Source organism: Gopherus flavomarginatus, chromosome 4 (genome assembly GCF_025201925.1).
Source record: "Gopherus flavomarginatus isolate rGopFla2 chromosome 4, rGopFla2.mat.asm, whole genome shotgun sequence".
NCBI lineage: Eukaryota > Metazoa > Chordata > Testudines > Testudinidae > Gopherus > Gopherus flavomarginatus.
The window spans coordinates 58092762-58117326 of NC_066620.1; the positions used below are offsets into that span (position 1 = coordinate 58092762).

The 24565-nt window shown below is 44.7% G+C and overlaps 1 protein-coding gene and 1 long non-coding RNA gene across 3 annotated transcripts in view; one reads left to right on the plus strand and one right to left on the minus strand.

Moving 5' to 3' along the window:
• XDH (xanthine dehydrogenase) overlaps positions 1-24565 on the plus strand; it is an 855537-nt gene that overhangs the window by 718765 nt on the left and 112207 nt on the right. The gene's annotated exons all lie outside the window — the stretch shown is intronic.
• Positions 804-7905, minus strand: LOC127048772 (uncharacterized). 2 transcript variants are annotated; one of them, XR_007773772.1, is made up of 3 exons: positions 7618-7905; positions 3614-3784; positions 804-958 (listed from the first exon to the last, which is right to left on the minus strand). It is a non-coding gene; the product is annotated as an uncharacterized LOC127048772 (long non-coding RNA). The 2 variants fall into 2 exon arrangements; XR_007773771.1 differs by lacking the exon at positions 7618-7905 and adding an exon at positions 3898-3948.

A 24565-nucleotide genomic window follows, 5' to 3' on the forward strand; every position in this document is an offset into this window, starting at 1 on the left:
CTGACTTGCAGATGTCTCCTGTACAGATGTATAGACTCATGATTGGACATAGATATGGATGGATCATAGATCATGCTTACCAGGGACTGAATCCAGTATAGTATGTCGGGACTGGTGCAGTATACTGGTGGTCTCAATGCCAAATGATTCCGGAGTTGAGGATGCTCACCACCTTGCAGAAGTAGGCCCCAGAATAAAGCTATAGAACCCTTACACCAGATCCTCCAGTGTGATGTGGCCACTTTGCATCTCTCATCCAGCATAATCTGCCCATAAATATGAGCTAAGCAGCATGGGGAGGAGTTACAATAGAGCTGACAACGGGTTTTCTTATGTCACATACTTATTTGCTCGTTGCCAGCATAGCAGGAAAAGTGGGTGTCACTGAGGAAAAGGGGCATGGCCTGCATTTTTGGTCCATTGTGGCTGTTACAGCTTGGTGTAAGGTCATACATAGAGAAACACCAGGATCAAGGGAGAGCTTTGTATTACCTTTGCACAGCATCTCAGCCCTGTGCTCTGTGCATGTTGGCCTACACCTGAGGATGTGGCTTCTTGTATACCAGAGGCTCCATAAACACATCCTCCCCAAACTTATAATTGTTCTTTCTTTTTTTTTCCCCAAAAGGACGGAATTTCTTTCCACCTTTTTTGCAACACTTAAATGTAGAACAAACTATTGATGTTTTTAAGAGTGGCATTCTGCTCCCCAAGGCCAGCTAAATTAAACAAATGTTTCCTCTGCATAATGAAGCATCAGCAACAGTAATTTATCAGTATTAACATTGAGTTTATTTCCAGAACTGATATGATAAAATAAGATTAATTTTCAACAAGATTAATATAATTGCCTGTTACATTTAGGAGATTTTTCCAGGTGATAACACATTTGTGAATGTCAAATTACCAGCATAGTTTTAAAATGCAGTCACATGTTGTTTTCACAAGTGCTGAACAACTGGAGATAAGAAATGTAAAATGTCAGTGTTAACATCCGTCAGAACGAAGATTCTTTTAAAATGTCATTACTCAGTCTGTTAAACCAGTGGCTCTCAAAGTTTTTTACTGGTGACCCTTTTCACACAGAAAGCCTCTGACTCAGGGCCTGTGCAACGACTAGGCAAACTAGGCGCCACCTAGGGCGCCAAGATTTGGGGGCACCAAAAAGCAGTGCCCAAAATGTCTGGGATGCTCACCTGGTGCCTGCTAAACCTGTGAGCCTCTTCCCGCTGCTGTGCGAGGGGGTGCTGCCGCTTTGATCAGCTCCAGCTGGTAGGCTGGGAAGTGATGTAATTCCTTCTCTGGCCACCGGGGGCGCTGCGCTGCTCCCTGCTGCTCTGGCTCTGCCCCAGGGCCCCTACCCATGCTCAGCCCCGCTCCGACCCCACTCCCCTGAGCTCTGCAGCAGGGCTAGGCCTGCACTCATTGGCGGGGGGAAGTGCAGAGACCTGGCCCCAGCTGCGCCACTGGTGAGTGCTGGGGGGCTGTTCCCCCCTGTCCTCCAAGCCAGCGCCACCCCCCTGAGGAGGCCTGGGGCGCTCCTGCTCCCGCCTTCCCCACAGAGGCCTGGGGCACGCCCCCCATGGGGGGAGGGCTGCGTAGGGCCCCAGAATATCTAGGGACGGCTCTGGTACCCGTCACCCTGTCCACAGCCAGCCCCTGCTGCACCCCCTGTCCTCCCTGAAGCCAGCCCCATACTGCCTGCCGCCAGCCCCGCACCCTTTGTCTCCAGCCAGCCTCTGCTGCACCCCCTGCCCTGCATCCAGCCAACCCCACACCCCCTGCCCTGCCCACAGCCAGCCCCTGCTGCACCCCCTTAGCCAGCCCCACACACCCTGCCCTGTCTGCAGCCAGCCCCACACACCCTGTCTCCAGCCAACCCCACACCCCCTGCCCTGCCCGCAGCCAGCCCCACACTCCGTCTCCAGCCAGCCCCACATCCCCTTTCTCCAGCCAGCCCCTGCCGCACCCCCTGCCCTGCCCGCAGCCAGCCCCACACCACCTGTCTCCAGCCAACCCTGCACCCCATCTCCAACCAGCTCCACATACCCTGCCCTGCCCAAAGCCAGCCAGCCCCACACCCCCATCTCCAGCCAACCCCTGCCGCACCCCTGAGCCCGAAGCCAGCCAGCCCCACACTCCCGTGTCCAGCCAGCCCCTGCCGCACCCCCCTGCCCGAAGCCAGCCAGCCCCACACCACCTGTCTCCAGCCAACCCTGCACCCCATCTCCCACCAGCTCATACATACCCTGCCCTGCCCAAAGCCAGCCAGCCCCACACTCCCATGTCCAGCCAGCCCCTGCCGCACCCCCCTGCCCGAAGCCAGCCAGCCCCACACCCTGTCCGGTTATTCATTTATTTTCATTAAATATGTAGAGCCCCAGTTTGAGAACCCTGTCTTAAACTCTTCCAGTAGATCTGGCCACAGAGGCCTTACTGATACATAGACCCTCAAATTTGTAGGTTTCAGACTGGTAGCCGTGATAGTCTGTATCAGCAAAAACAACGAGGAGTCCTTGTGGCACTTTAGAGACTAACAAATTTATTTGGGCATAAGCTTTTGTGGTCTAGAACTCACCAAGATGAGTCGCTGGCTTGTGTCTGATAGCCTGCACACCATGTTCCATCTACCATTTATTCTGCAAACTCTTTTATAACATTTTTACTAATCTAAATGTGGTAATCTAATCCTGATTTTATGAGTCCTTTTCTCTCTTGCTTTGTTATGGAATCATGCTCCTGCTGGTAATGTAGTTCTTAACTCATTTCTCCCAAGAGATGATCACTATTTCAGCTGGATTTCTTACAGGAAGAATATACAAAAAAAAATGAGATCCATAATAGCGGGTAGCCTTACATTTCATAGGCATTGCTTTCCTTAGGCCACTGCCAGTCATTTACTGCGGGTTCCCAATGTCCCATGAGGTTTTCCCCACATATGGTCTCCAGAAATAATCCTCCTACCAATCCCACATTACTGGCATCACAAAAAAGCGAAAAGAAGTTGAGACATCTTTTTAAGGCACAAGTAATTAAGGGTGTGATCTTGCCAAGTCTAGAGCACCCTGAACTCTAGATGACTTCACTGCAACTGCAATTCTCAATTCCCATTTTTGTCAATTGACTCTTACTTTTCTCTTACCATACTGATCTATGTACTTGATAAAAGCCAAATCCTGTTTCTATGTCAAGCCCATTAATTTGGCTTTGGGTGGATGGATTCTGTAGAGCTGTTGGGCACCTGGCCTGCAGGCGCTTCATGGTTACATACTGGTTAATCAGGGCTCTATTAACCCCAGTGGCTGCTGCACTGTCCTCTCCAGGCAGATCTTTGCTTATCAAATTTGCATAGAAATAGGCAAACCTCATGGAGTCTGAGATTTTCCTCATCTCTTTCTGGTGACCTTTTTCCTGACCTATTTTTGGGGTTTCCAAAACGACAGTGTTCTGAGTTCACAAACTATTTGCCCCTATAATGTCACCCTATGTGTTTTGTGAGCCATAAGGCAAGCTTGTTATTTTTTAAGGGAGACACTCTCTGCACCCCATACCTCTGCCTCCAACAGAAAAGGCTAGGCTTGTACAAATGAGTGCCTTGAAATAGTATACGTACCATGTTCAGCTTTTCAGTAGGGTTTTTCATTCTTCTGCCATTTCAGACTCTGTCTGTCACTCTGCCCAATCCCAGCTTTGTTTACATCCTACATTTTGGATGGTCTTTTTTTCTGAGCTCCTCTGTCTCTTCTTTTATCTCCAGCCATCTCTACTAAGAGCTTAGCAGGATCTAAAAAACAATTGGACATTTATATGGAGAATGTTACCTCCACAGTTACATTAGAGAAGATAAAATATGATTGGAAGGGATATCTCATGCTTCAGAGTGCAAGTTAAGCCAACCTCTAATTGATGGGGCATTATTCCATAGCTGTCCTCTTTAGGTTTTCTTGCTCCTTCCTTTGCAGTGGCTGGTACTGGCTACTGTTGAAGAAAGGATATTGGACTATAAGAACCGACACTGGTCTCACCCAATATGACAATTCTTAGGTTCCTATGTATATAAGCTCAGCAGCATTTCAGAGTGAGCTGCACTTTCAAATGCATGGCATTAGAATAGGGTTCAAAAATGAGATTGCTACTCCCTACTACAGAAATGCATTGACATTTGTTTGCCATAGAGAAATGTCTAGTGGCCTGTACAATGTAGGAGGTCTCCGAGGTTTTATAGGTGCTGTACTGAATGCTGAATTCCATTAGGAAACCTGGAGCAACCAGACTTTTCCGCCTTTGTTTTCATATGAGATTACATATATAAAAAAGACTTTCTAGATCATCTAGATCATTTTGGTTTCCACAGAAAGAAAAATTAAATGTATAGCCCACAAAAAATACATTTTAAGTGTATTTACTTTTTTTAACTTAATGCCATACATGGATTCATTAGAATGTGCTTGCTTTGAAAAAAAAAACAACCAATGTCACTAGGCTGGGCATGCCAATATATTCTTAAAATAGGGAGTTGTTTCTGTAGGCACTTAGCTAGCTTAACTGGAACAATTGCTTCCTTTCTTCCTGTATTTCCGCAGGGCATTTTATAAGTCAGAGCCCTCGGGATTCTATTGACCAGAGCAGGAAACCAGAACGATGTCCATCCCGCAAGCTGCAGCCAGATTCTAAGGACAAAGCTGATTAACTCTGATGAAGCAGTAATGCAAATCCCCTCCCATTTAATTCCCCAGCCCCTCCTCCACATTTTATTATGCTCCCCTGCAGATACAGTCACATCTTACCAGGTCCCATAACACCAACAGCTTTACATTAAGCTTACAGAGCTCTAGGCTGCCAGATTCAGTTCACAGGCTTTTAGGGTGAAATTCCCCCTTGTGCATCGGGACAGCACAAGTCCTGTGCTTCACATAAGTCTACAGAATTTGTGCCAATTTTACCCTTGGCAATCTGCATGCTCGGTCTAAGTTTACTTTGTCATGCTATCTGCCAGATTAATAATATAAATATTTATCAGGTGTGCAGTACTGTGATATTGAACTTGATTTTACATAAAATAGAACGATACCAAACAACGTATTCTGAAAAAATAGGAGGCCTATATTTTGATACTGTCCAGGGGTGATAACCTATGGTAGGTTCCTTGAAGAGATCTGTTGTAATGGAGGGGGTGAGCAGCTAGTAGGCCAGGAGGCCAGTAGGTCCAAAGGCTCTGGTGGTGAGGAACCATGCTAAAAGGGCAGGATCTGGACTTCCAGGGGGAGAGCCCTGGTAGGTGTTTAAATGAGGAACAAAGAGGGATGAAAGATCAAGCCTGAGAAGGGAAAAGTTGGTTTACATTTCTACTGTTAGTTTGGCATTTTGTTGGGGGATTCCAGGGTGAAAGCCCCGTGAGTCCTGGCCCTGAGAGAAGGATGAACCTAGTGAAGCTGTGGGAGATGCCAGATGGCAGTCTATGATAGAAAGAAGTCCAGGGAGGCAGCAGAAAGAAGTCTGACAGAGCAGACCTTGGCTGCTCATCCATAGATTGGAACCTAGTATAGAGAGTGAGCCTAGGATCCCCTCACAGCCACTGAGGAAGGTGGTGTGAGGCCCATAAGAAAGGTATAAGGAAGACTGAGAGCCCTGAGAGAAGAGCATGGGGACACAGTGCCCAGCGTTGGGGCTGAAGACCATTTGTAAAAACACTGGACTGTTATTTGTTGGGCTTTTGGTTACCCTGAAAGGGGTGGAACTTAAATGTAACCTGTGCAGAGGCAGACCACTTTAAGACCAGAGGAGCTGACGACAGAAGTGCTAGATGAGGAAAGAGCTGCTATGCCAAACCCAGGTGCGAAGGATGAGCCCGTGGTGAGTCCATCCTGCTACACCCTGTCACAGAGAGTACTTGTCTATAAATAGGGCAGATACTTTGACCTCTTCCCATTTATCCATACGGTCTAAAGCTCTGGAGGTTGGCTACAAATAGAAGTCTGGATAGGAAGGTAGTCAATGCTTTTGGGCCACCAAACAACAAATGAAGATGCCCCTCCTCTCTCTCGTTTTGCACCAGACTTTTATTCAAACTGCCCTGAAGTGCAAACTTGTTTTTTTATCATAGGTTCCCCTCAGTGTAGGTATCTCGGTTTTCAGCAAGTCAACAAAGCTACTAAAGGTTTGTCAGTCATTCATGGATAACCAGATGCTGGAAAAAGGATTGTGTGTCATTTCCCTGAACAAACATTCAGCACATTTATGTGTTTCCTCCCAAGTCTGCTTTTTTTTTAAGAGTAAATTTAGTGCTGATGAAGGTGAGGGCCAGGGGGAAGTATATTTCTATGGGGCTGATAAGGGGCTGTAGAACTTTTCACCTCTGGTTTTCCAGTTCAAACCCAGCCCATGTCTAAGTAGTTAATAAATTGTAGCTACTTAATGGATATGTGGTAGCCTCAGTGAAATGAGTTTGGTGGCTTCATTCTTGTTTCCTATGAACAAGTGTCCCATCTCCCCAAAAGCACCACCAGAATTCACGCCTATATAATCTCTGCAGAGAGACCAAGCAATAAACCAACATGGACACTGAACTTCCCACTGACAAAGCTTAGCAAAACACAAATTCACCTTCCTCATCCCATCTCTAGAAATATAACTGTTATTAAATACATTGTCTGTGACATTCAAAATGATTTCTGTGTCACATCTAGAATGCAAAATGATTCAACGTAATTATTCAGCTCAGAATCAAATGCATCATTTCCCTCCTTTAAAATGCCACTTGTTCTCTACAGATTATTAGTTGGGTTTTAAAATGTACGGTGTTGCAAAATTAGGTATATTCTATGGACTGGCTAATGCAATAATGGAATCCTCTATTCTAATGAGAAATTTCTCATTCTCCGCTGGATCTCCAAGGCATGTGTCAGCCATAACACAGAGTCAAGGAGAAAGCAGAGCATAGTTTAAGCGATAGCAGTCTTTGTGAGTATTTCTCCAACACAATATTTTATATACTACAGTGCTTTAAAGTGTTCGCATCACAGTGGTTCCAGCCCATGAAGCCTAGAACATCTCAGATGAATGAATCCATGACAGCCTCTAACAGCAAGTGGTGAGATAGGAGGGAACTAAAAGTTAAATTCTCTCCTCGGTTACACTATGTAACTAAGATTCCATCAGTGTAAGTAAGGCCATACTTTGGTTCTAAGGGTTTAAGATGCTTTTATGTATTTAAACAACTCATAATAGTCACTTAAAAGAATTCTTCGTGGCAATCTATATTATGGATTTAGGTCTGCTCTTCTGATATGTAAAATAAATATTCTGAAAATTCCTGAACCATTAACATGGGCCACTTTGCATGTGCAGATTCTCTTCCTCTGGTCTAGTGATTAATGTAGAAACTGGGACCTGGGATTCCTTGGTTCTATTTCTGAATCTGCCATTGATTTACTGTGTGAAATAGGTTCTCCTACCTCACAAGGATGCAGTGACATCTGAAGTCTTTGCATGAGGCATGCTATATAATTGAATAATTATATGCCATTGTGATTAGCTATCAGTAGCTCTACATACTGCTGTATTTTAGATTCTCGCAGGGGGAAACCAGTAGCTGAAATACCTTATTACTGCCATTACCTGGCTCTGTTCACAGATTGTTTTTAAAAATCTGCTTGGTATTCCTTCTGAACAGGTAAATGTTAGCTAGTTCCCATTATCAATGGATTCCAGGTTGACCTGGAGTCTGCCTGTAGCATTCCCAAGTCTCCATCTCATTATTAGATCTTCCTGTACATTTAGGGCTCCACTGCCCTCTTCTGTTCACTCGTGTGCCTTCTAAACATCTCCATACCTCAATATTCAGGCCCCCATCCTCTGTTGAAATCAATAGGACTATTCGTCCAGTAAAGACTGCAGGATCAAGACATTAGTGTTCACAGATTTTTTTTTCAGCCATGTTTCGTGAACCCGTGATGGCTGAAGCTCCTCCATAGGCAGAAGTTTCTAGTTCTTGTATTTGTCAGACTTCTTGTATTTACACAGATACAACTTGGAAATGTCCGCATGGCAGCCATTTTATTGCCTTCTGTTTTAATTCCTCTACATTGATTTTGTCTCTGTTAACGTAATTCCTTTTTCCTCGCTATGCCTTATGTCTCTTTTTTACAGTTTATTTTCCATCTGTTCACTCATTTGCTTGTTTTAGCAGCTTCTTCCTTCCTCTGGGAGCTTTCCACATATACTCACTCAATAGACCTGGCTAGGACAACTTGGGCACTACTGTGAAATAAACAGTTATTAATAACAATCACCGACACTCACACAAACTCTACTTCAGTTATACTTGTACAACCCCACTGATTCAGTCCCTGAGATTTACATTTGGCTCAGCAATTACAATATATCAGCCCAGACAGCTCCCTAAAAGATCCCCTCAGGATAATGCACCATGCATCAGGAGCAGGGGCAAATCTGCACCTCAAATGACAGGATGGAAGTCTAGAGAAAACAAAATAACAGTACAGTAATTCAGCTTTAATACCAGCGGTGCGTAAACTTTCCCACTCATGGCCCCCGCCTTACTATTAATGGAATCTGTCCACAACCTCCTTCCATTACGGTATAGACAAGGGTCTCAGCAGCAGAGCTGGGGTGGAACTAGGGATGGGGGAAGAGCTGGGACTTGGATGAAGCTGGTCTGGGGGCAGAGAGGGAATGAGGGCAGGGCTGGGGTTGGGGTGAAGCAGGCCTAGAGGCAGAGTTGGGCCTGAAAGTGGAGCTGGACTAGGGGCTGAACAGGGTTGGGGCAGAACTGGTCTGGAGGCGGAGCAGGGCTGGAAGCATGGTACTCCCTCCCTACTCCCAGTGGGGGCTGGCCCAGGCCTGAAGACAGAGCAGGACTGGAGACTGAACAGAGCTGGGGGAAGAGTGAGGCTGACGGTGGAGCTGATCTTGAGGTGGAGCAGGGCTGGAAGTGTGGCTCTCCCTCCCTGCTCCCAATGGGGCTGGCCCAGGTCTGGAGATAGAGCAGGAATGGGGTTGAATGGAGTTGGGGGAGGAGTGAGGCTGGGGGTGGAGCAGGGCTGGAAGTGTGGCGCTCCCTCTTCACCGCCCAGGGTTGCTGGTCTGGGCCCTGCCACCCCCGCCCCCTGCCCCCGAATGTTCCTCTGCACCCCCTGGGAAGGACACACCCCACAGTTTGGAGACCACTATCTTATACCGTTCTTGACACTATATTGCCCACTCCATAGTTCTGCACAACTGTGTTTGGGGACTATGTGTATCTATTGCATTTGTTCTAAAAGGAGCTTTAATGGTCCTACCATCCTAAACAACTCCTGTTTGTATCCACTTTTCAGCCTCACACTCAGGATCTCAGTTTGCTACCATGTCTTTGGCAATGAGCTATGCATTGCTAGCATTTCTAGGAACTAGTTCTTTAGTCAGTTGGTTTCCTAATATCCCCAAATCAGAGAGTGGATCCAGTGAGGTACTGAACATCTCTGGCAAAGGTACAGAGCACTCTCAACTCTCAGTAAAGATAACAAGGGTTATGGGGGAAGTGCAGACACTTTCCTAAATACTTTGCCTACAAACTCTTCATTAGCCTGGTCTTGCACTGCTCAGGAATCAAGGGACTTCTTTCACCAGAATCATTGCTCTTGAGACCCCAGATGCGAAGCTGCAGAGGAAGACAGGACAATGAAGCATAATGTCTAGGCTGCTTGTCACTCAGTGAGTCATGGCCACCAAACAATTGGCAGGCACCAGCTGCAGCCCATCTGAATTTAACAGTTCAAAGATGCTCATGTGAGATGTCACACACAATTCAGGCAAATAATTCCACTTTTAACCTTGTGAGAAGCCTGGGTGTAGGCAGGCAATATTTCCCGAGGACAGTTTTCTTTTGTTCTCCCTCAACAAGCTTTTCTCTGATTCACTGGTGGAGATCTGTATTGATAACTGTTAGGATCTGATCCAAAACCCAGTGAAGTCCATGGGTAGCTTTCTATTGACTTAAGTGGGACCAGGCCCATAGTGCCTGGCCATATGTCCTTGTTGGGTCTGTCTCATTTTGCAGAGCAGATACTAGAGCATGAAATGACAGAAGAGGAAGGACAGGACAGAGAAGCTAACTACATAGTTTATTACTTCCCAAGCTGAGAAAAATATGAAAAGCAAGCAAATAGCAGCTACGGTAAAAGTCAGATTAGAGTTTTTATTTTAATAATCTAAGGTGCTTGTATAATATAAGTAAATAAGTTTTGGGTTTTTTTAAATATATTTTTTATCTCAATAGTATCACTTTAAACATTCTCCTTTGGTTTTGTCAATCCACACATAATAGCATCTTGCTGTATATGAAGTATAGAAGTAAGGGTACACAGACATTTTCAAGTACATGACTGATGAGGCTCAAGCCACAAACAGTTTAGTCTAGCTCATGGAGTATAAACAATGTGGGTCACTATGTGGTGATGGACAAATCACATATATAAAAGTTTCCATAGGTGGCCACTGTGAGTTCCTCATTTTCTGGCCATTCAGTCTGAGAAACTTGGGGTCTGATTTGCAGAAGTGCTGAGCATTCCCAGTCGCAATGGAGCTGTGTCTGAGTGTATGAAGTGCTGTACAATACTAAGTATTCTGAAAAATCAGGCCCTCCGCATCTCAGCTTGGGCACCCGAAACTATTTGACATTTCTGACAATTCTGACTTTAATTTCTGTGCCTCAGTTCCCAATGTGTAAAAAGGGAGTAATAACACATCATCATCTTGCAGAGGTTTTATGGAATGAAATGTATTTGTAAAGAACTAAGAAAGTTTGATGATTGGCTCATAGAAATTAGGAGGAAATTAATAATTCTGTATTCAGTGCAGGGTTTGGATGGCATGTAATAAATAACATGGGACCATTCATTAAATGATAAGGATAAAAAAGTATATATTGAATAACTACCCTTTTACTCAGTGAGACAGGGATCTTGTGGGGAAAAAATGTATCTGATTACGTGATTCAATTTTTTTGTCATGGATATTCACCAGGAAGCCAAATTAAGCTTGCCTGGGCAGTCTTAATTCTTGCATTTCCTAATTTTCGAGTGCTTGATTTTTCAACCTTGACATTCTTTTAATGTAATTTTTTGGATTTACTAGACAAGTGATACACCAAATAGCAATTGGGAAAGAGCACACACCTAGTTAGTTGATGAGATCATTCTTTGCAAAATAGTGAAGTTTCACAAAACAAGCATGAAGGAACAAAGAAATATCTGGATAGTTGAAAAGAGAGTAGGATGCTGTGTGAAAGATGTGGTGTGAAACCAAATGTGAAAGGTAATGAAGGGAGTTGTGAGAGAAGCACAGGGAATGAGTTAGGGGAATAGGAGAAACTGGGGGGTTCAGTTTCTGGTCCTACCATGTGCCTTTGGGCAAGTCACTCAATCTCAATAGGCATTTGTGCTGGCTTTCCCTTCTGTAAAATGGGAATGATATTGCTTCCTTTTAACATCTTTTTCTTTGTATTGACTGTTTACGCTAACCTCTTACTGCATGTTACACTTTGCAGTGTTGGTTTCAGATTATTGGAGAGAAAAGGTACATGTGAAAGCTTGTCCCTTTCACCGACAAAAGTTGGTCCAAAGATATTGCCTTACCCACCTATGTGTTACAGTGTAATACAATGGGGCTCTCATCTTGGTTCTGGCCTCTGGGGCCTTCTCAACTACAAAGTATAATAACAGCAATAATTGAAGTGAAGTAAGGCCTTCAAAGAAAGGATGAGGAACTTGAACTTCATGTGGCAAAAGAAAGGGAGCTAGCGATGGAATTCAAAAAACAGGGGACATGATGTAGTTGGCATGAGAGTTTGGACTGTGGGGGAAGTAAGTAAGGATGCCAGGAGGCCATAATGGAGAAAGTTGATTAGAAACTGATTTGTCCCCACTGTCCAAGAGGAGTAAAATGTAAAAAATTAACAGCATAAATGGTAAAAGGTAAATTGATTAAAAAAATTCTTACAGTTGTAATAATCTAAAGTTTAGCAGTAACTCAAGTAGGGCAAAATACTTCTGTAAGCTCCAAATAACTCATTTAAGTGGGCACTGCTCCACTTATGCCAGCTGGGAATTTGATCCATGATTTTCAGTCTGACAGAATCCTTGGATGAGTTTAACTTTTAAAAAGAATTTCCTTGTTTTCCTCCTTTCAGTAAATAAGACAGCATTATAAACCAATTAACTTTTGAAAACCAGGCAGATAAAGTTCCAACAAATTCAAATGCATTTTACTATGTGCTTGAAAGCTTTTTACCTTAAATGTTTTGGATGTTGGATAACAGGTTTTAAAAGCTTAAGCCCATTCCAAAAACACCATTCATGGTTTTCTGAGAAGGAAAGACTATATATTACATTTGGCTTCCCTCCAAGATTAGTATGTCTCACATGAATACTCCTCTGTCTCCTTCTGTGGTGACATTTCTGAGATCAATTATGCCAACAGTAAAGTCTAGAATTTTTATGGTCAAACACTTTACAAGAATTTTCACAGGAGAACTTATGAAGTTTGAGGCATAAGAGAAGGCCAGACTGTGTCCAATAATCCTGGTCTCTTATCGTCATTATCTCCAGTTTTGTGTCTTTTCCTCATCAGACAAAATTACTCACTCTTATACATACACACACTCCACTGTGATGGGCTAAATTGTTATGTATATATTTGTGCCGAGAGTTCCATTGATTGGCATCTCACCAGTGCTTGTGACATGGAACAATGGGCCAATGCAAGTTCTGCCTATATTGGATGGAGTCCCCTTTCCCTTCTCTTTCTACTTTATTCTTTTTGTCCATTCCTCCCTCTCTCTGAATCTTCATTCTTTCTCTATACAGGGTTATTCTCCCCAAAAGCTCTTCACACATTCCTTTGGCCAAATCCTTATCCTTAATTTGCTTTTATTCGGCCCTTTCTCAGGAAAAGTCCTATTGAAAATTAGTGAGAATTTAGCCTGAATATGGGCTCTGAGGCAGATTCTGATTGCTTGGTCATGCTGAATAGCACCTGGTTTCCATAAGTGATGTTAATGAAATCATGGAGTAAGGTAGTATTCAGCAGGATCAGTCTCTAAGTAAAAATCTAAGGACTTCAAGATTTGCCTCAATGTTTATTTGCTTTTTGCTGGTTTTTTTTTTCAGGCCAGACAAGAATAGACTAATTGGTTTCATTTAGTTATAATCGATTTACCCTTTCATGCCCTAGTTGAATGCTGCAGCATTGGGTTGCAAACACTGCAGGGGAATGCTTACTAGTTAAAAACAAAAACGTTTCCACTGGATTCTTTTTTTTTTTTTTAAAGTAGTTCTTGGAAACCTTTTTGTTGGTCTTAGATTTTGATAAAACTTATTTACACACAAGATCCAAAGTTTCTCATGTTCACTCACATTGAATAGTCCAGAAATAATCTTACTGGATCTACATTAATCATAGAGTCATAGAATATCAGGGTTGGAAGGGACCTCAGGAGTTCATCTAGTTCCATCCCCTGCTCAAAGCAGGACCAATTCCCAACTAAATCATCCCAGCCAGGGCTTTGTCAAGCCTGATCTTAAAAACCTCTAAGGAAGGAGATTCTACCACCTTCCTAGGTAACCCATTCCAGTGCTTCACCACCCTCCTAGTGAAATAGTGTTTCCTAATATCCAACCTAAACCGCCCCCACTGTAACTTGAGTCTGTACTAGAGCAGGACTCTGCACTTGTCCTTGCTGAACCTCATCATATTTCTTTTGGCCCAATCCTCTAATTTGTCTAGCTTCCTCTGTATCCTATCCCTACCCTCCAGGATATCTACCACTCCTCCCAGTTTAGTGTCATCTGCAAACTTGCTGAGGGTGCAGTCCATGCCACCCTCCAAATCATTAATGAAGATATTGAACAAACCTGGCCCTAGAACTGACCCTTGGGGCACTCTGCTTGATACTGGCTGCCAACTAGACATGGAGCCATTGATCACTACCCATTGAGCCCGATGATCTAGCCAGCTTTCCATCCACCTTATAGTGCATTCATCCAACCCATACTTCTTTAACTTGCATGATTTTTCCAGGGACTGAGGTGAGGCTGACTGGCCTGTAGTTCCCCGGATCTTCCTCCTTCCCTTTTTTAAAAATAGACACTACATTAGCCCTTTTTCAGTCATCTGGGACCTCCCCCGTTTACCATGAGTTTTCAAAGATAATGGTCAATGGCTCTACAGTCACATCTGCCAACTCCTTTAGCATCCTTGGATGCAGTGCATCCAGCCCCATGGACTTGTACTCGTCCATCTTTTCTAAATAGTCCTGAACCACTTCTTTCTCCACAGAGGGCTGGCCACCTCCTCCCCATACTGTGCTGCCCAGTGCAGCAGTCTGGGAGCTGACCTTGTTCGTGAAGACAGAGGCAAAAAAAGCATTGAATACATCCGCTTTTTCCACATCCTCTGTTACTAGGTTGCCTCCTCCATTCAATTCCCTGACCTTCTTCTTGTTGCTAACATACTTGTAGAAACCCTTCTTGTTACTCTTAACATCCCTTGCTAGCTGCAACTCCAAGTGTGATTTGGCCTTCCTGATTTCATTCCTGCATGCCTGAGCAATATTTTTATACTCCTCCCTGGTCATTTGTACAATCTTCCACTTCTTGTAAGCTTCTTTTTCATGTTTAAGATCAGCAAGGATTTCACTGTTAAGCTAAGCTGGTCGCCTTCCATATTTATTATTCTGTTTACACATCGGGATGGTTTGTTCCTTCAACCTCCATAAGGATTCTTTAAAATACAGCCAGCTCTCCTGGACTCCTTTCCCTCTCATGTTATAATAAGTGTCAAAAGCCACAAGAAAGCAGATTCTGTGCTCCCCCAAGTGTGCGGACTGCAATTTTGACAGGCTGTGATGGAGTGTCTACCCCTCCAGGTGGTGAAAGGGTTAATATGTAAGTTGGCCTCTTACCCCACCCCGGTCACACCTGGAGGGCAGGCCAGGTCTAATTTAAGATGAAGCCCAACAAGGGAAGACTGGTGGTGCTATGAAGCCATGCAGTCTGGAGCAGAAAAGAGCTTCAAGGAGAGACTGAAGGACTATGCAGTTGCTCTCTGGGTACTAGAGAAATTGGTGGGGAACAGGAAGGCTCCTGCAGGGTGAAGAGGAAGCCTGCGGGGGTGGAGGAGAGGAGAAACCTGGAATCCACAGAATTAGAGCAAGCACCTGTGGCTAGGGTTGCCAAGCCTCCAGGAATTAAAGATTAATATTTAATTAAATATTATGTCATGTGATGAAATCTCCAGGAATGCAACCAACCAAAATTGGCAACGCTACTTATGACTGACCCTGGCACAAGGGTAGGAACTGGGCCTCCTGGGAGAAGCCGAGGAGCTGTTGCTCATTACAAATATGCCAGGAAGGAGATGGGGGGAAAGGCCTGAAGAAAGGCAAATGGTAGGAAGAAGTCCATGGATGCAATGGCAAAGTGTCTGACAGAGCAGACTCCAGGTGCTTGTCTTTGGGTCCCTGGGCTGGAACCTAATCTTGAAGGTGGCCCTGGGTTCCTCTACCAGCCACTGGGAAGGTGACATGAAGCCCCTGACATTAGAGGAGATGGGTGATTTTAAAATCCTGAGTGAAAGGTGGAAGGACCATGGGGCTGAGGACCAGATGCAGGGATATTAGGTTTCTGTTACCCTGGAAGGGATGAGACTAAAATGGGATCAGTTAGAAAGCCCCAGTTCAGAAAAGTAACCACCACAGAGCCACGACAGCTGTTGTCGTGGGCTGTAGAGGGGAAAGAGGTGTCATCCCACACCAGTGATGAAGGATGCCCCAGCAATGAGTCCTTCCATGTGTTTGCTTTCCAAAGGGCAGGGAGGCTCTGTGGGCTAGATACACAATGAGACTTAGGGGCTTGCCACTTTAGATGCATAAGTCCCAGAGTTAGGCACCACTGCTATTCACAAAACCCCTGCTTGGCTGCCAGCTAACCCTGTATGTGCCTAAACTCACTCAGGACTTCCATTTTTTCAGTAACGATTCCTTAGGTGCCTATGTTTCTGCCTGTGGGCGCATGAGCTGCTGCCTAGATCTAGGTATCCGGACACCAAATCCCCAGTGCCATTCACAAACCAAGGGAAAAGAGGTGATCCTCTGCCTAGTTTGCCTGAGCATGCCTAACTCCTCACAAAATGGGCCAGGAGCTGTGTGATAACTTCTAGCCTAGTGGTGTTAAGGTACTCACCTGAGATGTGGGAGACCCCTGGTTCAACTCCTTCCTCTATCTGATGAGAAGAGACTTGAACAGGATCACCACCTCTTTACTGAGGGGCCACAAACACTGACATATCTATGGTGGGGTGAGGTTCCCTCAATCTCTCCTGTTGAAGCTGTTCCACTTAGATAAACAAACAGTTATTGGAGTACAGTGACTGGATCCTGGGTCTGCCGCATCCTGGCTGAGTGCTCGAACAACCGGGTTACAGCATCGTTCTCATGCTTGCTGGCTATCTCTAGCTGGCCCAGTCACTCTACTTCCAAAGTGAATGGTTTCAACAGGAGAGGTTGAGGGAGCTTCACATCAGAATATCCCATAGCTCAGCAGTCAGGGTACTCACCTGAGAAGTTTCAGATCCCTATTTAAACCTCTTCTAGTCATGGTGGGGGGAGGGTCTCTTGCATCCCAGGTGAGTACGTGAACCACTGGGCTATAAGTTTTCAGGGAGCTGTCTTTCCCACATTCTCCCCTGGCTTCTTGCAAGAAAGACCTTCAGTGCCTGAGTCCAAGAGGGTTCACAGATGAGAATCCCAAGCAGAGATAGGTGCCAAACTCCCTGAGGGGCTTAACATGCATGCATCTCCTTGGCATCTCCCATTGACTAGCTTAGGCAGGGTGCTGCCTAGCATGCTGGCTGTCGCGAATCCCATTCTTGAGCACCTATCTCCCTACACTCATTCTATAGGAAGCCTGAGTGCCTAGCTCAGGCTTTGTGAATCCCAATGAGTTTCTAGGTGCCTAACAATTAAATGTTGCAACGGTGAGCGTCACAATGTGTAAGTCCCTTTGTGAATCTGACCCCTTGCACACTCTTCCATCTATGGACCTTCATAGGTAGCTGTCAGTCTCCCTCTCGTGTATCCATACTTGCAGACAGACAAGTTTTGTCCTTATACCAGCAAAACTCTCATCAGATTCTGATAGTGGCTCTGTTCGTGCTCCAAACTGCATTCTCAAAGAGTCACAGCGTAAGGTGAGGACTTTGCTCTGAAAAGTGATTTGTCAGAATGGTATCTTGGCATTCCTCATTGGTCTTGACATGATTTCCAGATCCAATCTGCTCAGTTTTAATGAACTATCTGTGCTGGGAGCTCTACCTGCAACCTTACAGTTAAGATAGGTTTTTCTGGATTGTGCATCACCAGCAATACAATCAGCAGCTGGAATTTAGGGTGGGATTTTAAAAAGTGCCTGATGGAGTTAACCACTCCATGTTCATTGCAAGTCAAGGGAAGTTAGCTGCTCATCTCTGTTAAGTGCTCTTGAAAATCCCAGCCTTAGTTGATAACTTTTGACTGAGGCAGAACAGAAGCCAGCTCACTTTCCTATAGCTGTGTTGGCTGTGCAGGGCTAACAGGAATAACAAAGAGTATAAACTGATTTTTGTCTGTTAATAAGCAGACATAACTCTGAGTATACACAGGCAGCAAGTATGTGGGGGAAGAAGGTGCCAGTTTTACACCTAGAACTTTCGGCCTTCAGATAGTTCTGAGTTATCTGTGAGAAAATATAGACTTTCTTTCCTATTTTTAGGACTAAAGCTATGTTCCAAACATGGAAAATTTCAGCCCAAAAAAGAATGTTTTGGAAAGTTATGAGGAAGTGAATAGAGGATATTAGCCAACTTTTTTGGCTTTGTTCTTAAAATCCTCCATTTTGGTATTAAACTAACTGACTATCACTTTAAATAAAGACTGCATTCCTGTCAGCTAGACAAAGCCCAAATATGGGACAGAGTCTTAGAGGAAAACGTTGAATAGTGCCAAGAGGTTTAAATTAGTTCGGGCTTCATTTCTGCAAAATAAACAACTTTACTATAATCTCTGTGTGCTAATCTAGCATCCCAATGTAAAGGATTAAAGGATTAAAGGAGAAGTAAACCTTGACTTGTGGAGTTGTAGTAAGGCAAATGTGACTCTAAAATGGAGTATGTGTGGATCAGCAGGGAGATATGAGGCAAAATGGTTTAATAGCCTATTTGTGTTGGTACACTGCCCCCTTGTGCTGAGGTTGATAAAGAAGACTTGTCCACAGACTTGTAACTGTTGTAAATATTACATGATGTAACTAAGGAGTTTAGGCTCAATCTGATCTACTTGGCTCAACACTGAAGAATAGAAATGTAAAAATGGCATTTTCCTACTCAACGCATCCGTTTCCTCCATGTGTCCTGAGAGTCGTATCTGCTCAAATAATGGTTAAATGAAGATTTGCACTATGTTTTGCATCTGCGAGTGCTGAAGAGCAGATATGCTTATTGGAAAGTGAGCTGGATTCTGTGAGTGTTAAGAGCCAGTTTCTGCCCTCACTTCAGTACAAATCCAATGTGGACAATGGGTCAATGGAACAATACTTGGGCCTGGACAAGCTGTGTTTAGTACAGGGTTTGAGGGAGAAGGAAAAAGTGGCTCTAAGCCATCTCTGTGCTTCCTCAATCCCTGGGGCTGCCCTGGGCTGCCTTGATCTCCAGGGGAAGTTAGAGCAGTCCTTCTGATGCTCTAACTTCCACCACCTGATACTGTCCCCTAGGGGCCATTCTGTCAGCTGGGGACTGCTGGAGTGCAACGTATTCTTGCCACCTCCCCAGCACACTTCTGACATGCCTCCTATGGGGGTGTTGCTTGTGCTACACCAGCTCTACATCAGCCAGGAATTTCTGCCTCTGATGGTGGATTCCTCACCTGTCCACTGAAGGCAGGTTTATGGCCCTTTTTCATAGCTGGATCTTAAGTTAAAGACTTAAGTGATCAAGAGGCCTGTACTGGCCCTCTACCCAAGGTGAATTCCACCTTATATTTAATAAATAATCCAAACTAGGCTCCCACTTTTGAAGTGCTGTGTGCATTCATTCCCCTGCCCCCATGCTCCTGTGGGTGTCCCTCTCACTCTCATGAGGGTTGTGACATTGCACTCCATATGTTTTATGAAAATATGTTTATAAGTGTGAATATGATGTAACTGGAATATGCCCCATGCAAAAGGTCTCATGTAAGGTGTGTTCATCCTATCTGTTTGCATGTATTATTTCTATGTCTGGAGTTAGGAGAATAAGATATAAACATGTTAAGTTGAAGCCATTAAGGGTGCTTCAGAATCAATGAACTGTGAATGGGTTTTGTTTACCTGCAAGCCTTCTGAGGCCATGGCTACACTGGCACTTTACAGCGCTGCAACTTTCGCGCTCAGGAGTGTGAAAAAACCCCCCTGAGCGCTGCAAGATACAGCGCTGTAAAGCCGCAGTGTAATCAGTGTCGCAGCGCTGGGAGCGCGGCTCCCAGCGCTGCAAGCTACACCCGTAAGGGATGTGGTTTACGTGCAGCGCTGGGAGAGCTCTCTCCCAGGGCTGGGAGAGCTCTCTCCCAGCGCTGGCGCAGCTCTCTCCCAGCGCTGGCGCTCCGACTACACTCACACTTCAAAGCGCTGCCGCGGCAGCGCTTTGAAATGTCAAGTGTAGCCATACCCCTATGTACAGTCTTCCAGCTACTAGGTAATGAAGAAGGAGGTCTTACAGTGACGTGTGATCATGTCACCTGAACTGGAATCCATTTTAAACCTGGTGCTTTTCCATTTAGGATGGGTGGGGAACCAGAGAGACAAAAGATTCCTACCTTGTGCCAAAGTTATAAAAGGGGGTGGGACAGAACAAAGGGGCTACCAGTCATGATAAATCCCCTAGTTACCACCTGAGCTGTAACTAACAAGAACTGTACTGGGGAAAGGATTGGGCCCAGACTAGGAAGGAAACTAGTCTGTGAAAGAAGCTTATTGGAACATCTCTGAGGTTGAAATTTACCTGTATTCAGTTTTTTAATGTATTAGGCTTAGATTTGCATGTTTTGTTTTATTTTGCTTGGTAACTTTGTTCTGTCTGTTATCCCTTGAAACCACAGTGATGGGGCAAGGCCAGGTGGCTACAGTAAAGTACTGAGAAACAGGTATGTTAGCCCCAGGCTAAACAAATCCCTAGGACCCTGGTAACTTGACGCCTTCGAGGAGCAGTGGGCGTTGTCCGGGGTTCTCTGCTCGGTGTCCCCATCGGGTTCCCTTCGTTTAGCCCTATGACCTCACTCCCGATCCTGTTTTTTCATTAGTTGTCCCCCGTAATTACTTGGTGTCCCAGACCTGTGGGTCCTCCCCTTAGGCTGGGGGGAGGCCCTTTAGAAGTGGGCGGGCTTTGCCCGCCCACCCCCGCTGGATGCCAATAGGACCCTGGTACCAAATGGCAGTTGCTCTAGGTTAATCAAGGAACCTGGGGCCAATTAAGATCTTTCTAGAAGGCAGTGGAGATAGCTACTTTAATTAGAACACCTGTAGCCAATCAAGGCAGGCTAATCAGGGCACCTGGGTTTAAAAAGGAGCTCACTCCAGTCAGGCAGGGAGGAGCCAGAGGAGAGGAAGTGCATGTGAAGAGCTGGGAGCAAGAGGCGTAAGGAGCTGAGAGTGAGAGGGTGTGCTGCTGGAGGACTAAGGAGTACAAGCGTTATCAGATACCAGGAGGAAGGTCCTGTGGTGAGGATAAAGAAGGTATTTGAAGGAGGCCATGGGGAAGTAGCTGAGGGAGTTTTAGCTGTTGTGCAGCTGTTACAGGAGGCACTATAGACAGCTGCAATCCACAGGGTCCTGGGCTGGAACCTGGAGTAGAGGGCAGGCCCAGGTTCCCCCCAAACCTCCCAACTGCTGATCAGACACAGGAGAAGTTGACCCAGACTGGGGAAGATCACTGAGGTGAAAAAATCTGCCAAATAAGCGCAGGACCCACCAAGGTAGGGGAAGAACTTTGTCACACCACTTAAATCCTACTTTTTATACTTAATAAATTCACTTTTGTTTATTAATGAACCCAGACTAAGTGATTAATACCTGGGGGAGCAAACAGCTGTGCATATCTCTATATCAGTGTTATAGAGGATGGATAATTTATGAGTTTACCAGTATAAGCTTCATACAGAGTAAAATGGATTTATTTGGGGTTTGGATCCCATTGGGAACTGGGTGTCTTGGAGCTGGTGACAGGAGTACTTGGTGAGCTATTTTCAGTTAAGTTTGCAGCTTTGGGGGCATGGTTCAGACCCTGGGTGTGTGTTACAGCAGGCTAGTATGTCTGACTCAACAAAACAGGATTCTGAAGTCCCAAGCTGGCAAAGAAAACAGGCTCAGAGGTAGTTTCAGCACATCAAGTGACAGTCCCAAGGGGGTCTCTGTGACTGAACCCATCACAAGTGTCCCTCTTTCTTTTCTCCCACACTGCTTGGGAATTGTTTTTCCTCTCTTGTCCTACCTGCCTGACCCCTTGAAGGTACACTCTCTTACTCCATTCTGTGGGTGTTTTTCCCCTCCTTCAGGTGGTCACTTAATTACTTTGAGACTCTCCTATAGAAGAATGAATCTCCAATCAACTCCTGGTAGCCCTCCCCCCCCCACATCTGTGGTCTGGCTCTCTTGACTGAGAGATTGTTCTGTGTTCAGTTTCCAACTTGCTGCTGGGATTTGAACTCAAGATGCAGGAAAAAAAAGCTAACCAGCTAGCGCCTAGTGGTTCAGTGTACTGAGCCACTGCACCAGCTGGAGCCTAACTCTTTATTATAACCAGATGCACAAACAGTCCAGCTGCCAAGAGTATACTTGGTGCTTGATGAAACACTATCACTGAAATAGATTAATGTCAATATATCCAGGGGCAGCTTTCAGGAAGGAGGAAGCCTTTGCATGTATGAAACCTCCATAACATGAGATGGATTTACTTTTGAAAACAGTCCTTTTGTTGGTTTATATAATTAAAAAACACAGAGGAAGAAAACAAACAGAATGGAAAGTTTGTCAAGTGACCTACACCAAGCCCACATTATAAACTGAATAAGAACTGAACTCCCTCTTCCCCAGGCTGTAGAGTCCCCTGTCAAACCTCTCCCTGCACAGCACCCTTCATTTCTAATCCTGGCTCTCAGCTGTGCAATTTCATTCTGACTCTTAAACTTGGAATAGATTTACAGTTCTTTTCTCCCAAGTACCCCCTCCTCTCCCTGTAGTCCCTCCTTCAAGCTCAAACCTTCAGTGTACCTTTCTGCTGATCATTTCTACATTCAGGATGTCCCCAGTACTTTCCAGACCTGAACTGGTACCACATCTTCTGTTTTTTGTCCAAGTTAAAAATGAAGGCTTCTATCCTTTTATCACTTTTCCAAGTGGTTAACAAGCATGCGTGTAAGCATTTGCAGATGTTGGATCTCAACTCATAGGGTCAAGGAGCATAGATTATTTTTAGCTCTCATATAATGAATGATAAGTGCTATCATTACTATTGTTAATAAAAGATTACTGGTATGGTTAGAGATGCACTTGCTCAAAACCCCTGGATTCAAACACTCCCCACATTTGGATGGTTTGTTGGAAATCTGAACTCATATCTGTAGCCACATATTTTCAAGTTGTCTCTATCTTTATAAAGGGTTGTTTGACCCAGAAATTCAAGCCTGGATTCAGTTTTTGCATAAAATCGTGCTGTTATGAACATGCTTGAATTTTGAGATATTCAAAATCCAATCTGAATGTTGAGGCTTAAGACCACCTTTATAATAAAGTCAGATGCATCTGAGGCTCTAGTTATCCTTTTGCTAAGACTTTATCCAAGAGCTGCTGTCCTCCAGCAAAACACTTATAAGAAGATGCTCTCTTACTCAAGCTGGAATGATTTTTTTCAGACCTCCGGACAGGGCTCCTGCTATATGACTGTGCCCTAATCCTTCTTGCTACACAGATGAGATCTGTGTAGCACGGAAGGACTGCAGGGAGATAGGAAAACATGCCTTTGCCCTTCCGCTTTGCCAGGCAGTAATAGAGGCAGCCACAAAACTGCGCTCCAGTGTGCTGATATGTATGGGAAGTGTTCAGGGCAGGTAGCAGTGAGAGAAGAAAAGGTGGGCATCCTACCTGGCTGGGGGCTTACCGGGGACATATTGTCAACCCTGGTCCTCACCAGTTATAAAGAGAGAGAGAGAAGATTAGCAAGACTTGTTCTGGTGCCACTGGAAGGAAACTCCCCTTTTGGAGAGAAATGTCACTTCTGGAACATGGGGGTCCCAGTTAACATTTTTGGTGGGGCAATGTGCAGCGCGCACACGTGCACAAACAGACAACTGAATAGGAGACTTGTAAATGGAGGTGTGTACACACACACAACTGAATAGGAGACTTAAGTGGAGACATCCAATTTAGTGTCTGGCCACTAGGGGGGGAAATACCAGGCAAATAGAAAACTCTCCACTATATATGAATCAGGAACAGTTAATATAACAGCTATGAGTTAGTTCCAGCAAACCTGACGAGAACACAAATACCAGTCAGTAACTGCCAGACATAAAACCACACAGCACAGGGAAGATTGATGAATTTAAAGCATGTGCATTCCAAGGGCAGCATAGAAAAACAACCCAATACATTTTTAAACATTTATAGCTAAGAAGGAAAAAAACCCAACCCTGAGTTCTAAGTAAGTAAAATATGAAATAGTGCAGAATGTCTGCCAAAGGCTCTAGCTCTATTATTAAAAAAAAAAAGTAAAAGAAGGCATGAAAAGAGAGACCGGACGGTTCAGAGGATTAATAATGCGCAAACTTGACAGTGAACAGTTATTGCCCTTTGAGGGCTGTTTGGTCACCCATCTAAGAAAAACTGAGGTCCAGTGGACTGTTGTCCACCTCCTGTTACTAACAGGCACCTCTATGGCTCTATCAACAGTGAGGCCAAGAGCTGAATGGGCCAGGAAGCCTGAAATGTCTCCTCATACAAGTGGTCTTATCAGGTCCCAGCTGAGACATGCTGGCAGGTAGAGTTGGGAATGCTTGCCTTGCTACTGCCTGTGCTAGATGGATTCTATGGATCGACAAAGAAGTTCTGTCTTTGAAGCAGCTGTTCTCACACCATTCACCAGCACTAAATTCATTTGCAATTTTTCTCTCTCTAATTCACAGAGTAGCCTCCCTCTCCTCCTTATGCAAATCCTTCTTAAACTGGCCGCATCAAGGTTAGCCTGAAGTGCCTCCCACATCTGAACTGTTGCTTCAGGTGTTGTTTCAAGAGTATTTTCAATTTTAAAAAAACATTGTCTTCATTTTTGTTTTGTGAAGTACCAGGGCCATCAACTAAGCTACATTAATAACTGACAATTAATCAATCAATATTCAACAATGCAATATCCACAGCTGAAAACTAGTATTCTTGGTATGTAACGGGATCTAATGGACAAGCTTGTTGAAGCCAGGCTCTTGTGGAAAGAGATGGATGGTACCAGGATA